We start from the raw sequence: 15836 nt of genomic DNA on the forward strand, positions 1-15836 counted from the left end.
AGTAACTCTGCCCACCTTGCCATGGTCACATCACAAACTTTCTTACAAAAGACAAGAAGAGTTTTTGATTCCTATACTTCTACTTTTGACCTCACTCAAGGCTTGATGAAAGGACATAAATAAAACAGAGCTACCACATGTTATTTCACAAAGCTAGTCGTCAAAAATTTAGAAAAAGATTAAAATTATACAAAGTGTTTTCCCTGGCCACAGTGGAACAAGCTAGAAATCAATAATGGAAAAAAGAAAAAAACCTGGAAAATATACAGACATACAGAAATTAAACAACACACTATTAAACTATCAATGAGTCAAGGAAGAAATTAAAACAGAAGTTAACAAATTTCCCAAAGTCAAATGAAAATGAAAGCACACCATACCAAAACCTAGAGGATACAGTGAAGGCAGTACTCAGAAGGAAACTTATAGCAATAAATGCCTACATGAGAAAAGAAGACCTCAAATCTACAGCCTAACTAGACAACTCCAGAAACTGGAAAAAGAAGAGAAAACTAACCCTAAACCTAACAGAAGAAAGGAAATAACAAAGATCAGAGCAGAAATAAATAAAATCCAAAATAGAAAAACAATAAGGAGAATCAATAAAACCAAAAGTTGGTTTTTTGAAAATATCAATAAAATTGACAAACCTTTAGCTTGACTGACAAAGAAAAGATGCAAATAACCGAAATAAAAAATAAAAATAAAAGACATTACAACTTATATATAGAAATAAAGAGAATTATGACAGAATATTATGAACAACTGTAAGGCAACAAATGAGATACCCTAGATGAAATGGGACACAACCTACCCAAACTAGTTCAAGAGGAAATAGAAAGTCTTAAAAGACCTGCAACGAGTGAAGAGATCAAGTCAGTGATCAAAAATTTCCTCAAAAAAAAAAAAAAAGTCCTGGTTGGGATGGCTTCACTGGGGAATTCTGCCAAACATTTAGAGAAGAATTGACAATGACACTGTTTAAATTCCTCCAAAATGTAGAGAAGGAAGGACTACTTCCTAATCAATTCTATGAAGCAAACATATCCCTGATACCAAAACCAGACAAAGACACCACGAGAAGAAAACTACAGGCCAATATCTCTTATGAATACAGGTGCAAAAATCCTCAACCAAATACTAGCAAAACAGAGTCCAACAGCATATTAGGTAAGCCGTACACCATGACCAAGTGGAATTTATTCCAGGAATGTGGGGATGGTTCAACATTAGAAAATCAATCAACTTAATACACCACATCAACAGAACAAAGGAAAATAACCACGTGATCATCTCTAGGGATGCAGAAAAAGAATTTGATAAAGTCCACCACCCTTTCTTGATGAAAACCCTAAAGAAGATTGGAATAGAACGGAAATTCCTCAATAAGATTCAGTGCAACATTACACTTAATGGAGAAATACTGAGAACTTTTCCCTTGAAATAGGGAACAAGAAAAGAGTGCCCACTCTCACCATTTCTATTCAATATCTTATTAGAAGTCCTAACCAGAGCAGTAAGAAAAGAAAAAGAAATAAAAGGTATCAAGATTGGAAAAGAAGAAGTGAAATTATCTCTATTTGAGGATGATATGATCTTATATATAGAAAACCCAAACAGTCTACAAGAAACCTTCTAGAGCTAATAGAGGAATTTAGCAAAGCAGCCAGCTACAAAGTCAACAAACAAAAATCTGTTGGGCTTCTATACGCCAGTAATGGGAAAATCTTAGAGGGAAATTAGGGAAACAATTTCATTTACAAAAGCATCTAAGAGAATAGAATACCTAGGAATAAACGTAACCAGGAATGTGAAGGATCTATACAATGAAAATTATAAAATACTGTTGAAAGAGTTTAAAGAAGACTTTTTTGGGGGGTTTAATAAATGGAAAGATGTTTCATGTTCTTGAGTTTGAAGAATTAATGTTGTTAAGATGATCTATAGATTCAATGTAATCCTGATCAAAATTCCAACAGCCTTCTTTACAGAAATGGAAAAACCAAACCTCAACTTTATGTGGAATGGCAAGAGGCCCCAAATAGCTAAAGCAATGTTGAAAAAGAAGAACTAAGTAGGAGGACTCACACTTCCTGATTTTAAAACATATTATACAGCTATAGGAATCAAACAGCCGGATACTGGTATAACAATAGATACATAGACCAATGGAATAGAATTAAGAATCCAGAAATAAACCCACACAAGGATGCTAAGTCCATTTGATGGGGAAGGAAGAGTCTCCTCAATAATTAGTGTTGGGAAAATTGGATTTCTACAAGCAGAAAAATGAAACAGTCTCCATGCCTCACACCATACATAAAAATGAATTCAAAATGGATTAAGGACCTAAATGTGTGAACTAAAACCATAAAATTCTTACAAGAAAATGCAGGGCCAATGCTATCAGGCCTAACTTTTAACAATGTATTATCTAATATAACAACAAAAGCACAAATAGCAAAAGACAAAATAAATAATTGGGACCTCATAAAAATTAAAAACATTTGTTCACCAAAAGAGTATGCCAAACAAGTGAAAATACAAGCTACCAACTGGGAGAATATCTTCAGAAACTATTTATCTGGTAAGAACCTAATAACCAAAATATATAAAACTTCAACAACCTAACAACAAAAACACAACCCAGTCATAAAATGGGCAAAGGACTTGAATAGATATTTCACCAAAGAGGACATTCAAATGGCCACCAAATACATGAAAAGATGCTCAGTGTCATTGGGCATCAGTGAGATGTAAATCAACCAAAACCACAATGAGATACCATTTCACTCCCACTGGTTTGGCTAGGATTTTTTTTTTTAATTGTGCTTTAGGTGAAAGTTTACAGAGGAAATTAGTTTCTCATTAAACGCATAATACGCATATTTTGTGACATAGGTTGCTAACCCCATGATGGGCTGGTGTGCCCTTTTAGTCTTGTATACATGGTTGAACTGTGTGTGTTATTGTTTGTTTTAAAGGCCTGCCTAATCTTTGGCTGAAGGGTAAACCTCAGGAGTGACTTCAGTACTGAGTTAAAAAGGTCTCAGGGGGTCATACTCTGGGGGTTTCTCCAGTCAGTAAGTCTGTTCTTTTTTTGTGAGTTAGAATTTTGTTCTACATTTTTCTCCAGCTCTGTCCAGGACCCTCTATTGTGATCCCTGTCAGACCAGTTGGTGGTGGTAGCTGGGCGCCATCTGGTTGTGCTGGAATCAGTCTGGTGGACGCTGTGGTACTAGTGGTCCATTATTTCTTTGGACTAATCTTTCCCTTATGTCTTTGGTTCTCTTCATCCTCCCTTGCTCTAGACAGGGTGGGACCAGTAGGCATATCTGAGATGACCACTCACAAGCTTTTAAGATCCCAAACACTACTCACCAAAGTAGGATGTAGAACACTTTCTTTATAAACTATGTTATGCCAATTGGGCTAGATGTCCCCCAAGACCATGCTCCCCAGTCCTCAGCCCAGTAACTCAGGCCCTCAGGGAGTTTGTATGTGTCTATGAAGCTTCTATGACTTTGCCTTGGTCAAGTTGTGCTGACTTCCCCAGTATGGTGTGTTATCTTACCCTTCATCAAAGTTATCACTTATCTATTGTCTATTGTCTAGTTAGTGTTTTTTCCTCCCACCATTCCCCTTCCTCGTAACCATCAAAGATTGCTTCCTTCTGTGTGAACCTTTTCATGAGTTTTTATAATAGTGGTCTCATACAGTATTTGTCCTTTTGGGATTGACTTATTTCACTCAGAATAAGCCCTCCAGATTTATCCATATTTTTAGATATTTTGCAGACTCATCATTGTTCTTTATCATTGCATTGTAAGAAATGGGGAAATTGGAACCCTTATCCATTGCTGGCGGAAATGCAAAATGGCACAGGTGTTGTGGAAAACAGCACGGTGGTTCCTCAAAACACTAAAATTAGGACTACCAAATGACCCAGCAATTCCACTTCTAGGTATATACCCAAAAGACTTGAAAGCAGAGAGTCAAACTGAGACTTGTACACCCATATTCATTGCAGCACTGTTCACAATAGCAGGGATGGATTACCCAACAAGCAAGATATGCACAGGCTTACTTGCACTTACTTACTAATCTGTAGTGCACAATTTCACCTGTTTTTCAATTTGTGCACTACAGATTAGTAAGTAAATACAAATAAGCCCATGTGTACCTTGCTTAATGTAAGCCCATGAGTACCTTGCTTACTGGTTAATACACCCCTGCACAATTGGCAAAAGGTGGAAACAACCTAAATGCCCACCAACAGATGAATGGATAAACAAAATGTGGTACATGCACACATACAATGGAATACTACTCAGCCAGTACAAAAAACAAAGTGTTGATACGTGCTACAATATGAATAAAGCTTAAAGACATTTTGCTGAGTGAAATAAGTCAGTCACCACAGGACAAATATTGTATGACCTCACTTATATAAAAAGACATGCAAAGGCAAATGTATAGAGACCAAAGTTTATTAATGGCTAATAAACTTGTAAGGGGCGGGAGGAAGAGGGAAAGGGGAGTTAATGGTGATGGAAAATTTGCATCGATTACCAAAGAGAACCTTCAGCTGGCCAACAAATACACGAAAAGAAGCTCCCAGTCATTAGCCATTACAGAAACGCAAAGCAAAACTACCGTGAGATACCATCTCACCTCTGCAAAAACGACAATGATCCAAAAAGCAGAAAAAAAAAAAAAAATGCTGGTGAGGTGTGGGGGAACTGGAACTCTTCTATATTTTTGGTGGATTATAAAGTGGTATAACCACTATGGAAAACACTGTGGCTCTTCTTCAAAAAACCAGAAATAGAAATTCCTTATGATCCAGCAATCCTACTCCTAGGTATATATTCTAGAGAAATAAGAGCAGTGACACAAATAGACATATCCACACTTATGTTCATTGCACCATCATTCATAATAGCAAAATGATGGAAACAACCTAAGTGCCCGTCAATGGATGAATGGATAAACAATCTATGGTACATATAAATAATGAATACTGTGCAACAATAAAGAACAATGATGAATCTGCAAAACATCTCCTAACATGGATGAATCTGGAGGACATTATGCTGAGTGAAATAAATCAATCACAAAAGGATAAATAAATATTGTGTGGCATCACTTTTATAAAAAATCAAGAACAGATATACGTAAAGAAAGCAACATTCTTTGGTAGTTACCAGGGATGGGGGGAGAGGGGGAACCACTTTCTAGATAGTAGATACTTGTTATTTTTGGTGATGGGAAAGGCAATACCCAGTATGGTGAAGTCTGGACAACTTGTTCAAGGTAAATGAAGTCACTAAGAAGTACGCAAGAATAAGGGACAATTTCAAAGTAAAAACTATAACAATTTTGCAACAACAATAATAACAACTAATAAAATATATGTGTGATTACATAAGTAGTCACGTATTCATATACAGGTATAGAAACACACATGTGAGTATATGAGCATGCATGTACAGGTGTATCTGCAGGCATATGTATATACATATTTATGTGTGCTGCATATATTTTCATATATATAATACAGCACATAGGAGGCACAGTTAGGAAACTTCCTAGACATATCCAAACATCTTGTGAACTGAGTTACTGGATTTGAAGGCTCAGGACCATAGTCTCAGAGGATATCTAAGACGATTGGCATAACATAGTTCCTAACGATAATGCTCTACATCCTAGGTTGGTGAGTAGCATCTGGGGTCTTTAAAGCTTGCAAGCAGCCATCTAAGATACAACTATGGGTCTCTTCCCATGTGGAGCAAAGGAGAGTGAAGGAAACCAAAGACCCAAGGAAAAAATTAGTCCACAGGACTAGTGGCCCACAAGAACCACAGCCTCTTCTAGTCTGAAACCAGAAGAACTAGATGGTGCATGGCTACCACTACCACCGTTCTGACCAGGGGCACAGTAAAAGGTCCCAGTTAGAATGGGAGAAAAAAGGTAGAACAAAACTCAAATTCCTAAATAGAGACCAGAAGAACCCCAAGACTATCACCCTAAGATACCCTTTAAACTTGGAACTGACGCCACTCCCAGTGGTCACCTTTCATCAAAATAAAAATTGGCTTTCACTTGTGAATACTGCACTCCCTTACATTAATCAACCATATGAGACCAAATGGTCAACATTTACCCTAAAACCAAAGATGAGAAGCTAAGGAGAAGCAGGGAAGCTAGATTAACAGAAAAAACAAAAATTATGGAAATAATGAGAATGTTGACACATTATGAAAAATGTAACCAATGTCATGGAACAAGTTGTATAAAAATTGTTAAATGAAAACCTAACTTACCATGTAAACTTTCAACTAAAACACAGTTAAAAAAAAAAAAAAAACGAATCCTTAATGATGAAACAATATTGGTAGAGATAGAATGATAACAGTGTGACGCAATGTGAAATATATAGCTAATGTTATTGAATTATTCATGTAGAAATTGTGAATGAATGTATGTTTCATTGTGTATATTGCCACCAAAAAGAAATAAAACATTATTTTTTAAAACCACATTGATTAAGAGTAGGGTTGCACAGCAGGTTATTGCAATTGGTGTTAACAAGTTGTACACCTGTAAAAAGATGAATTGGCAAAAACTGTGTGATAGATATATTTACAAACAAACAGAAAGAGTAGCTGCTGAGGCTGCTTATATACAACACCTCATGGGATTTGCTTCCTTTGTTTGGAGGCTTAGGGTCATGGTTTCATGGGACATCTCACTTAATTGGCCTAATAATGTGTTTAGTGCTTCTGTTCTATGTCCTAGTTTGTTGGGTAGTGCCTGGGATGTTAAAAGCTTGCAAGCGGCCATCCAAGTTGTGACATTTGGTCTCTATTTGCCTGGAGCCATAGAGGAAGAAGGAGAGTAGGGAATAGGAGAAAGAAGTGGACTGTGTGGCTAACTGCCTCCATGAACAACTGCCTCCTTTGCCATGAGACCAGAAGAACTGGATCTTGCCTGGCAACCATTCCTGAACATTATGATCAAAGATTCTATAGAAGAATTCTGATCGAAAGGGGAAAAATGCAGAATACAATTTCAAGTTCTCATGGACTCCAGACTTTCTGGAGCCATGGAGGTTGGATGAACCCCTGAAACTATTGCCCTGAGGTAATCTTTAAACCTTAGACCTTAAACCAGAAATATCCCCTGAAGTCTTCTTAAAACCAAACAATAGTTAGCTTAACTAGTAAAGAATGTCTACCTCGAGCCTTATGCTCTTTTAAGAACTATCTATATGGGGTTGAAGGAACAACAGCAACTGGAAAGATTAGATAGGAACCTTACGGGACAGTGACTTTATGTTAATGTGGGAGGAACAACTCAGAAAAGGAGGGTGTGAATGGTCGCACGATGCAAAGAACATAACTGATGTCACTGAATTGTACATGTAGAAACTGTTTAATTAGTGTCTGTTCTGCCATGTGTATTCTCAACAACAACAACAAAATAAAATTTAAAAAGCAGGGTTAACCCCTTGGAATAGGAGCTTGAAAAATACAGTGAGAACAACACAAATTATTATCTTAATAAATTATTCTACCACATGAACTTGTGATTTGGGGAAAGTCATTTATAAAACCTGATCATCTCAGTTGAGTAATTCGTAAATTATGGACTAGAGATAGTCTTTGAATTCCAACTCCATTATTCCACAAAGCAAGTTTCAGAAAAAGTCAGATTATCATACATAGTTGCAAAATAACAGGACTTCTGCCCTTAACTTCCTTCAAAGCAAAGACCGATGAGAGTATTTACATCTACAGAATGAGCAAAGAGAATAGCTGATGGAACCACCTTTATACTCCTGTTTGCTTATTCTCCTCAGCCCTCTAACAACAAGCAATTTGCAACACATTTAGTTGGTCAGAGAAAAGGAAGAGCAGAATTTTACATATATATATATATATTTTTATATATGTAGGTTATATGATCCAAATCTAATCTAGTTGAGATTCTAGGACCATGGAATCAGTTTCCGAAACAGAGCACCCAAAAGCAACATATGCTGTTAATTAGTCCATTTCATATGAGGGTATATTCATCCAGTAGGGGAGCAAATAATTAGTATTAACTATAGGACTTGTTCCAGTAACTACTCTTCTGGCAGTGGTCGTTAAACAATTGCATGACCTGCTAATTTATGTCCAATCAGCCAATTATAGAAAAGAGTGGTACTATGTCCATTCCCACCTGCCATGCGCCTGTCAAGCACTTACTACATTAGTTTATACACACCAGGAGAAGTTGAAAATATACATATGCAGACTTACTATCATCTGTTGAGTTTTATCTACTTTTCTGTGTTATGTTTGAAAGAATGAAAACAGGTGTCACCTATATGAGGTTGTCTCTCAAAAAAACTTCTTAATAAAATATTTATATTGATGTTCCTTTTAATTATTATATAGCATTTTATGTATCTTAAAGAGTTATGAAGAACTCACCTTTTTTCCCCAAAACACCTGTGAGGAAGATAATGATTTGACATAAAAATCTTGTTTTTCAATGCTTTGCTAATGTATAAATCAAGATATCACTGGGACTTAATTTCTGCACATTTCTGAAAAAAAGGCATAATAAAGTAGTAATTAGGAATTTATCCATACAGTTTCTCATTACATATAACTATGTTTGAATGCAATCAAATTTTAGTCTGATTTACCTCTATTTTAAGGTGAAATTTCTCCCTTGTGATGAAGATTTAAAAGCACATGCATCTGACTTCCTCTGGATTCCACATCTCTAGGCTAGCGCCAGTTGTTTGGTAATAATTGACCCAAAATACATATTTGATTTCATCCTGAAAACCATAGAACTCTAAAATTGGAGTTGTTGTCAAAGAACATTTTCTTTCTACAAAGGTTTTCTTCCCATTCTCTCACCTGTTTTGCAATGCCTTAAAAGAACGTGGCTTTGATGTGGCTCTCAACATTTGTATTAGCTTTCTATTGCTGCTGTAAGAAATTACCATAAACTTAGTGGGTTAGTAGCTTGAAACAACACAAATTTATTGTCGTAAAGAAGTCTAACACTGGTCTCACTTGCTAAAACTAAGATGTCAGCAGAATTAAGTTCGCTTCTGGAAGCTCTAGGGGAGAATTTGTTTCCTTGCCTCTTCCAGTTTTTAGAGGCTGCTCACGTTCCTTGGCTTGTCATCTCCATCTTCCATCTTCAAAGCCAGCCAAGTTGAGCTGTGTCTTTCTCAAATCGAATTACTCTGACCCCCTCTTCTGCCTCCCTCAACCACTTTAAAGACAATCGTGATTGCATTGGGTTCACCAGATAAACGAGGATAATCTTCGTATTTCATGATCAGATGATTAGCAACCTCAGCTCTGCCTGCAACTCCCTTTGCCATGTAAAATAACATATTCGAAGTTTCCAGGGATTAGTACATTAGCATTTTGTGGGAGCCTACCACAACATCCACCACTCATCTGTCAGTTTGTTTCACTGTGGTGGCTTACATGTTGCTGTGATTTTGGAAGCTATGCCACCAGTATTTCAAATGTCAGCAGAGTGTCTCTTGGTGGACAGGTTTCAGTGGAACTTCCAGACTAAGACAGATTAGGAAGAAGGAACTGGCCATCTACTTCTAAAAAATTGGCCAGTGAAAACCTTATAAACAGCAGCAGAACACTGTCTGATATACTGCTGGAAGATGAGCCCCTCAGGTTGGAAGATGCTCAAAATATAACTGAGAAGAGCTGCCTCCTCAAAGTAGAGTTGACCTTAATGACGTGTATGGAGTGTAGCTTTCAGGGCACAGCTGAAAATGAACAAAAAAATAGCTACAAACATTCATTAGAAATCAGAATGTAAAATGTACAAAGAATCTAGAAAAATTACAAGTTGTCAAAAGTGAAATGGAATGTTTAAAGATAGATATATTAGATATTAGAGAGCTGAAATGGACTGGTATTGGCCATTTTAAATCAGGCAATTATATAGTCTACTATGCCAGGAATGACAAATTGAAGAGGAACAGCAACACATTCATTGTCGAAAAGAACAATTCAAGATCTATCTTGAAGTACAAGGATGTCAGTGATAGGATAATATCCATACACCTAAAAGGAAGAACAGTTAATACAACTATTATTCAAATTTGTACACTAACCACTAATGCCAAAGATGAGGAAATTGAAGGTTTTTACCAACTTCTGCAGTCTGAAATTGATCAAACATGCAATCAAGATTCACTGATAGGGGACATCTAGGTCAATTGGCATAACAAAAAGAGGTAAGAAAACATTCTGCGTCCCACTTTGGTGAGTGGCATCTGGGGTCTTAAACACAAGCAAGTAGCCATCTAAGATTCATCAGTTGGTCTCAACCCACCTGGAGCAAAGGAGAATGAAGAACACCAAACACATAAGGTAAAGATGAACCCCAGAGACAGAAAGGGCCACATAAACCAGAGACTACATCAGCCTGAGTCAGGAAGAACTAGATGGTGCCTGGCTACCACCGATCACTGCCCTGACAGGAAACACAACAGAGAATCCCTGATGGAGTGGGAGAACAGTGGGATGCAGATCTCAAATTCTAGTAAAAAGATCAGACTTAGTGGCCTGACTGAGACTGGAGGGACCCAGGAGGTCATCGTCCCTGGACCCTTTGTTAGCCCAAGACTAGAACCATTCCCAAAGTCAACTCTTCAAACAGGGATTGGACTGGACTATAAGACAGAAAATGATACTGGTGATGTGTGAGTTCTTGGCTCAAGTGGACACATGAGACTATGTGGGCAAGTCCTTTCTGGAGGCAAGATGAGAAGGCAGATGGGGACAGGAGCTGGCTGAATGGACACGGAGAATACACGGTGGAGAGGAGGAGTGTGCTGTCTCATTAGGAGAAGAGCAGCTAGGAGTATAAAACACGGTGTGTATAAGTTTTTGTATGAGAGACTGACTTAATTTGTAAACTTTCACTTAAACCACACACACACAAAAAAAGATGCACTGGTAATTACTGATGATTGGAATGTGAAAGTTGGAAAGAAAAAAGAAGAATCAGTAGTTGGAAAATATGGTCTTGGTGGTAGAAATGATAGTGGAGATTGCGTGATAGAATATTGCAATACCAATAACCTATTCATTGGGAATACTTTTTTCAACAATATGAACAGTGACTATACACATGGACCACATCAGATGGAATATACAGGAATCAAATAGACTACATCTGTGGAAAGAGCTGATGGAGAAGTTCAATATCATCAGTCAGAACAAGGCCAGGCAGCGACAACTGTAGAAAAGACCATCAATTGCTCATACACAAGTTCATGTTGAAGCTGAGGAAATTAAAACAAGTCCACGAAAGCTAACGTACCACTTTAAGTATATCCCACCTGAATTTAGAGACCACATCAAGAATAGATTTGACTCACTGAACGTGAATGACCGAACACCAGACAAGTTGTGGGACGACACCAAGGACATCATAAATGAAGAAAGCAAAAGGTCATTAAAAAGAGGAAAGAAAGACAAGACCAAAATGATGTCAGAAGTGACTCCAAAATTTGCTCTTGAACTTAGGGTAGCTAAAGCGAAAGGACAAAATGATGAAGTCAAAGAGCCGAACAGAAGATTTCAAAGGGCTGTTCAATAAGAAAAAAAAAAGTATTATAATGAAATGTGCAAAGACCTGGAATTAGAAAGCTAAAAGGGAAGAGCACACTCAGCATTCTGCAAGCTGAAAGAACTGAAGAAAATATTGAAGCCTTGAATTGCAATAATGAAGAACTCTTTGGGCAAAATATTGATCAATGCAGAAAGCATCAAAAGAAGATGGAAGGGATATGCACAGTCACTGTACCAAAAAGAATTGGCCAGTGTTCAACCCTTTCAGAAGGTAGCATATGATCAAGAACCAATGGTATTGAAGGAAGAAGTCCAAGTTGCAGTGAAGGCATTGGTGAAAAACAAGGCTTCCGGAATTGATGGAATATCAATTGAGATGTTTCAACAGAGGAAGCAACACTAGAAGTGCTCACTTGACTATGTCAAGAAATTTGGAAGACAGCTACCTGATTGGAAGAGATCTGTATTTTTGACCATTCCAAAGAAAGGTGATCCGACAGAATGTAGAAATTATTGAACAATATCATTAACATCACACGCAAGTAAATTTTTGCTGAAGGTAATTAAAAAATAATTGCAGAGCATCGACAGAGAACTGCCAGAAATTCAAGCCGGATTCAGAAGAGGATGTGGGACTAGGAATATCATTTCTGAAGTCAGATGGATCTTGGCTAAAAGCAGAGGATACCAGAAAGATGTTAACCTGTGTTTATTGTCTGTGCAAAGGCATTCTTCTCTGTGGATCATGACAAATTGTGGATAACATTGCAAAGGATGGGAATTCCAGAACGCTTACCTGTGCTCATGAGGAACCTGTACATATACCAAGAGGCAGTTGTTCAAAGAGAACAAGGGGATGCTGTGTGGTTTAAAATCAGGAACGATGAGTTTCAGGGTTGTATCCTTTCACCATACTTATTAAATCTGTATGCTAAGCAAATAATTCGAGAAACTGAACTATACGAAGAAGAATGCAGCATCAGGATTAGTTGATGACTCATTAACAACCTGCCACTAGTAGATGACACAACCTGCCTTGTTGAAAGTGAAGAGGACTTGAAGCACTTACTGATGAAGATCAAAGACTATAGCCTTCAGTATGAATTACACTTCAACATAAAGAAAACAAAAAGCCTCACAAATGACTCAATAAGCAACGCCACGATGAATGGAAAAAAGATTGACCTTATCAAGGATTTCATTTTTCCTTGGATCACAACCAACACCCATGGAAACAGCAGTCAGGAAATCAAAGGAGGTCTGCTGCAAAAGACCTCTTTAAAGTGTTTAAAAAGTAACGATGCCACTTTGAGGACTAAGGTTCACCTGACCCAAGCCATGGTATTTTCGATTGCCTCATATGCATGCAAAAGCTGGACAATGAATAAGGAAGACCAAAGAAGAATTGATGCCTTTGGATTATGGTGTTGGTGAAGAATAATGAATATACCATGGACTACCAGAAGAACTAACAAGTCTGTCTTGGAAGAAATACAGCCAGAATTCTCCTTAGAAGTGATATGTCGGGACTTCGTCTTATGAACTTTGGGCATGCTCTCAAGAGGGACCAGTCCCTGGATAAGGACATGATCTTTGGCAAAGTAGAGGGTAAGCAAAAAACAGGAAGACCCTCAATGAGATAGACTGGCGCAGTGGCTGCAACAACAGTCTCAAACTTAGCAAGCATTGTGAAGATGGTGCAGGAACAGGCAGTGTTTCGCTCTGTTGTACGCAGGGTCACTATAAGTCAGAACCAATTCGACAGCACCTGACAACAACAAACAAAACATCATTGGTTATTAATGAAATAAAAATTTAAACCACATTGAAATAGCACCATGTTCCTTTTTGAATGGTTAAAATTTAAATGGCTGACATGGATTTAGAGGAACTGGAATTCTCATACACTGATGATAGGAAGAAAAACAGTTTGGCACTTTTCTAAAAAGGATAACATGCACCTACCATAAGTTCCAGTTATTCCATCTTTAGCTATTTACACAAAAGAAATGAAAACATGTGTCCACATAAAAACTAGCTCACAAATGTTCCAGCAGTTTTATTTGTAATAACCAAACACCAGAAACAACAAGTGTGCATTAACAGGTGACTTAATAAAGAAAATGGGATATATTCATGCAAAGAAATACTACTCCGCTATACAAAGGAAGGATCCCTGGTGGTGCAGTAGTTAAGAGCTTGGCTACTAACCAAAAGGTCAGCCCTTTGAAACCACCGGCCGCTCCTTGGAAGCCCTATGGGGCAGTTCTACTCTGTCCTATAGAGTCACGATGAGTCAGAATCAATTTGAAGGCAATGGGTTTGGTTTTCTGTGGTATACAAAAGGATGGACTACTAATGCATGCCAAAACATGGAAACAGCTGAAAATAATTGTGCCAAACAAAATAATCCAGTCAAAAAAGAGAATATACTATATGTTTCCACTTATAGAAAACTGAAGAGAAGACATACTTATATATAGTAACAGAAAGCGGATGAGAGATTGCCCTAAAATGTGCAAGGGAGGGATTCAAAGAAGGAAGAAGAAACTTTTTGGGGTGATAGATAAGTTCATTTTGATTGTGGTAATGATTTCACAGGCCCATACATAAGCAGCAACTTATCAATGTATACTTTAAATATGTGCAGTTAATACTGTGTCAATCATAAATCCATCAAAGCATTTAAAAAAATACAATTCGGTTCTGATCATTTAAAAATGATAAATGAGGAGGCAGAGCCAAGATGGCAGAATAGACAGATGCTTCCGTCGAGCCCTCTTACAAAAAAGACCCTAAAAAAAAGTGAAATGAGTATATTTATGACAAGCTAGGAGCCCTGAACATCACAGGCTTGCTTAGAAAATGAACTGAGGGGTAGGGGAAGAAGAGATGGTTCAGAAGCAGAGAGGAGTTACTGGACCTGAATTGCGGGGAGCCCTCAGGCACCATTCCCTGGACCTGTGGCGGTGGGCTGGTACTAGCATTCAGCCGCAGTTTCCTCAGGGAGAAGCAGCCAGCCACACAGACTACTCACACCTCTGGAACCAGAGAAGAACGGCACTCTTGGCAAAAGCTAAGTACTTGCGTATGTTTTATCCGTGCCCCGCTACTCCCAAACCAGCTTCAGTGGCTGATTTCCCCGGGCCAGAGATAGGTCCTGTTGAGCACCTGGAGCCATCCTCCCGGCCTTGGAAAAGGAATAAATTTGCAATTGGGGGAAAAGATAATTTGCCAGCTCCACTAATCAGGGGAGCTCAGGACAGAAGTGGCTCCTCTCTGGGCATAAACAGTCCATGGACTTTGAGAACCTTTCCCCTCTGCATGAGCCTGTGTGGGCCTATTTCAGGAGAATAGGCCCTTGTTGGCAGACTACAACCGTTTCAGCGGTGTGGCAGAGAGGTGCATGCTTGATGTTTGACTTTGCTTTACATATTAAACAGGGTCCTCACCTACCCACATGAGAAGCCTAAGGACTGGTGGCTCCACTTAGGTCACCCAGCCACCCGTGACAGGGGTCCAAGAATAACTAGTACCTCCCAGTCCGTACAACCAAAAACATTGGGTGCCCACCGTCCACTTGCAGAACCCACCCACCTGTCTGCTCTAAGGAACAGGGACACACTTTCCACAGAGACATGTGGGAGATGATTCTCAGTCCCCTGCCTTGTTCAGAGTATGATCTCCTGCTGCAACCAGATACCAGTATCTATACCAATCATCCCTGCACCTCTAAAACTATAGGACAGAGCCTATACCATACACTTGAAGATCAGCTACCTGGACCCCTGAGTTGAATTCATACAAGAAAAGTGAATGGACTTCTAGACTGATATACCTGATAACAACTCTAGCCATCTGGGGAAAGGACGTCAGAGCGCCAAAGGCAAAAATGATCAAGCTAGCTCATTCAAGCAACCCATTTGGGCATATCAAAAAAAAGCAAGAAGCTACGACACAGTAAGCAAACATAAAATAAACTAATACAATAACTTATGGATGGCTCAGAGACACTAGTCAATATCAAGTCACATAAAGAAACAGGCCATGATCACCTCAACATGCTCTCAAAAAAAGGAATCAAGGGATCTTCTAGATGAAAGTGCCTTCCTGGAATTACCAGAGTCAGAATACAAAAGATTAATATACAGGAACCTTCAAGACATGAAGAAGGAAATGAGGTAATATGCAGAACAAGCCAAGGAACAC

This window comes from Loxodonta africana, chromosome 11 (genome assembly GCF_030014295.1).
Source record: "Loxodonta africana isolate mLoxAfr1 chromosome 11, mLoxAfr1.hap2, whole genome shotgun sequence".
Lineage (NCBI taxonomy): Eukaryota > Metazoa > Chordata > Mammalia > Proboscidea > Elephantidae > Loxodonta > Loxodonta africana.